Source organism: Meleagris gallopavo, chromosome Z (genome assembly GCF_000146605.3).
Source record: "Meleagris gallopavo isolate NT-WF06-2002-E0010 breed Aviagen turkey brand Nicholas breeding stock chromosome Z, Turkey_5.1, whole genome shotgun sequence".
Lineage (NCBI taxonomy): Eukaryota > Metazoa > Chordata > Aves > Galliformes > Phasianidae > Meleagris > Meleagris gallopavo.
In genome coordinates, this window is record NC_015041.2 from 39,407,861 (window position 1) to 39,412,104 (window position 4,244).

The window sequence follows — 4,244 nt, forward strand, 5'->3', positions numbered from 1 at the left end:
AGAATACCAGCATGGCTGCTCTGGTTATGGGACATGAGGGCAGAAAACATGATAGCAAATGGATGAGAAATTTCAAAATGTGTATGCAATACTTCTCATCCTGTCCTCAGGCAAAAACTATATGTAACAGTATAACATAGTGAGGAAAATCATTCATTAATTCAGCAGCTAATGGCTGCATGCTGAATAAAATGAGGAAACTTTCAGCAGGAATGGGAGATCTCATCTTGAAACAAGCCCTACAATATCAGTATGATACTTTGGTAGCCATACTAAACCCATTGAGGCCATAATGCAACAGGTTGCCCATTTGTTGGCAGATCTGGAGGAGACAGCATACCTACAGGTCAGGTGCAATGTCCAAATGAAGGAGGCAATTAACTGAAAAAAAATTCTATCTTCTCCTAAAGGGGAAGGAGTTAAAATCATAGAATGGATTCCCCAAGAAACACAGAATATAGAGGATTTCATAGTCCCACCAAAAATGTATAAATCTCCTCAGATAGCCTGGGCAGCCATGGCCAAGACATCAGAGGAAAAAAATCTTAGGAATTGCCAAGCTAGTGGTATGACAGGTAAGCCAAAATCTCTTGGAACTAAGGCCTATAAAGGGGACTAGAAACTCTGTTGAATTAATGATTCATTAGCAAGAGGATTCAGTGAGTTATGGTGCTAGCAGATACCAGAACAGAAACAACAGTTACACATGCCAACCCAGACCAATTTTTCAAGCACTAAGGCAATGATAGGTAGGTTCGGGGGGTAGATGATCTTCGTAACCCAAATGTGGTTGAAACATTGGGCGTCTATCACCATGAGAGTACAGGGTGTCTATCTCCCTAGTTTCAGAGTACATACTGTGGATAGACATCCTGTCAGGTCTGACTCTCCAGACCAATGTGGGAGAGTTCAAACTAAGAGAAAGATGTATTAGTATTTGGGAAGTGCAGGAAATTTTAAGGGGCCATGCAAAAACTGAGCCCATATGTATGCTGCAGCTGTGCTGAATCACAAATAAAAAGCAAATAAAAACACATTCCTGCGTGGGCAAGAAGAAATCACCATGACTGTGCAGGAGCTGGAGAGAGTAGGGATTATAAGACTTGCACAAGCCTACATAACTCCTCCATGTGGCCAGTCAGGAAGTTGGACTGTATGTGGTGAATTATGGTAGATTACAGAGAACTAAATAAAGTCATGCTGCCAATCCATGCAACCATATGCAATATTGCCTCTCTCATAGATACGTTAAGTAGAGAAACAAAAAATATCACTGCATTCTGGACCTAGCAAATGCATTTTTGAGCATTCCAATTGCTAAGGAATCCCAAGTCTAGTTCATATTCACGTGGGAGGGCAGGCAGCAGACTTCAAGTCCTGCCCCAGGGATACATGCATTCAATTACTTTTTGTCATAATCTGTCAGCATATGATTTGGCAAACTGGAACAAACTGCCTATTATCAAAATGTACCAGTACGTCAACACCTCTGCTTGCATCAAGGCTTGTTCTGGCCTTCAGTACCACACCCTTTGGCCTGATATCTGTGTCTGGATCACTGTATCAGGTACAAAAGGTGGGGGGTTCTAAATTGCCACATGGTCATGATTATTGTCCCCTTTCCAATGAACATCAGTATAACAACTATTATCTCTGCTGGCCAAGTACCAAGTACCAGAGATTTACTGATCCCCCAACATTTAATGGTCTCTCCCAAGTTGCAAGTAGATCACACTATTTCAGCCCTTCTTGCAGCTTCCAAGGCCATTTTACCTTGTGTACTCCAGACTTTAAGTCCTCAGGGGTAGGGAGTAGAAGATTACTCATGATGCCAATTTGCAGCTTGAGCGAGATGTCCTTGCCTGTAATTGGTATCCTAATCAGGGAAGCCCAAGTTGTCTTAGCATTCTTAAAGCACTGAGTTTGCTATCCTTTGGTCTGTGATTCAAGTCCCACAGGGTTTCAGAGTCTCTTGCTCCAATGCTCCAAGGACAAACCTGCCTTCAGAACTGCCTTCAGGTCTCATGCATCTGAGTGACTGGAAGGGTGGAGCCTGGACCCACCCCTCCTCACCTTCCTTTACTTGTTAGCAGCCAAGGAGTAGCCTTCCTTTGTCATACACATGATGTCACAAGGACTTATAATGTTATATTCAAGGTATGTCACTCACTAAAGTCTAACTAGAACATTTAATTGATACCTGTAGCTATAAATGGAGTGTATTATTTAAATGCATAAATCAAATCATAAAACTACAGTTGTTATACATATAAGCAATTGTTCTAGCTCTCTGTATTTTTATGAAGTCTAAATTTTCATAATCACTCTCTCAACTTGGAACATCTATGATGAAAGAAGGGAAGCTGTAAACTGGAGTTTTTATAAAATAATGTTGCATAGAGTTCCAGCTGTGTCTTGCATTTGTTTTTCTTTAGAAGACAGAAGCATACTAACAAGACAGATAATCTTATTTCATAATATCTTACAAAACAAACAAGCATACAACATGACCAAGAATACAAATGAAAATGAGAGAAAATGGAGTCAAAACTCTATCACACTATGAAATAAAGGTAAAGAGAAGAAAGTTATTTGTCATTAGCCATTAGAAAAAACTTTTTGTGATGTCAGAGGCCTTGATACATGAAGAGCTTCAGAAGAAAGATCTTTACAGATCTCAGGCTCCCTGACACATTAGAGGTTTTCTTGGATGCTGAAGTGGCAAGAGATGATCTTAAATTAAAGATCATTTAAGATTAAAGAGCATTTAAAGATTGTGCAGTTGTTAAGGATCTTTGTCACTAAATTAAAGCGAATCAGCAGATTCAGTAGCACCAGAGGTAGCAAGTAAGAAACTGAGTAGATCTTCTCAGGGATCCTACAGCTTTAGGAATCAGAACTGTATGAGGGAGGGGGTGAGAAGAAATAAATAAGCTTGTCCTTTATTCGAGAACAGGAGTGCATGAAACTCTTCCTTGGAGTATGTAATGAGTGACCTGAGAGTTTATGGGTCAGGATTTAATAGGCATAGATAACATTTTGGTTATCTATGGTTTTGCTACAGACTGCTTAATGAGGAAGAATAAGCAGGAGACAATACCTTCAGAAAACTGAAAGAAAGCTCCGTATTCATAGGCCATGCACTTCAAGGGGAAATTGAACCATCCCAATAATTCCAAGGGACTAAAACACAACAGGACAAATCCCAAAGGTTTCTGATGTGATTAAAAACCTGATGAGGTGCGATATTCTGCTGGACTTGATGTCTGTTTGGAGATGTGAAGCTCAGAGGTGGTCTTATTTGTGTGATCATGAGATGATAGCATTCAGGATCGTGAAAGAAGGGAATAAAGCAAAAATTGCAATCACTACCCTGGACTTCAGGAGAGTAGACTTTGATCTGTCCAGGAATCTGCTTCAAAAGTTTCCAGTGGATATCATCCTGGATAGAAAAGTACAGCCGTACCCAATATTGTCTCCCTAATGGATACGTTGTGTAGGGAGATAAAAACCTACCATTGTGTCCTAGATTGAGCAAATGCATTCTTCAGAATTCTAAATGCTGAAGAATCACAAGACCAGTTTGCATTTACCCAGGGAGACAGGCAGTGGACCTTTCACGTCCTGCCACAGGGGTACGTGCATTCACCAACATATTGTCACAATCTAGTGGTGTGTGACATGGCTAATTGGAGAAAACCTGATAACGTTAACTTATATCACTATATTAATGATCTCCTGTTGACATCCAACTTAATGGAGGTGGTAAGACAGGCAGCAGATTCATTTTCTACCTACCTGGAAGAAAGAGGATGGGCTATATATCCTCCAAGAGTGCAAGGTCCAGGCCTATCTGTAAAATCCCTGTGGATGGTTTCATCAGGAAAGACCAAAGTATTACCCAATGCTGTCATACACAACATTCAGGCATTCCCAGTCCCTACAACACCAAAGCAGCTGCAAGAATTTTTAGGTATTTTGGAATACTGGCGTTCCTTTATACCTCATTAGGCCATTATACAGACTCATGAAAAAAGGGCAGCTATGGGACTGGGGAGAAACTGGGGACAGGAGAAACTGGCAGTTAAACAAGCCCAGACATAGGGTATATCCTATCCTACCCTCCCAGCTGAATTGGAAGTTCATGTCACTCAGGATGGCTTTGGCTGGGGTCTGTGGCAACGCCAGAGTTCTGTTCAGACCCTCATTGGTTTCTGGTCTCAGGTTTGGCACGGAGCAGAAGA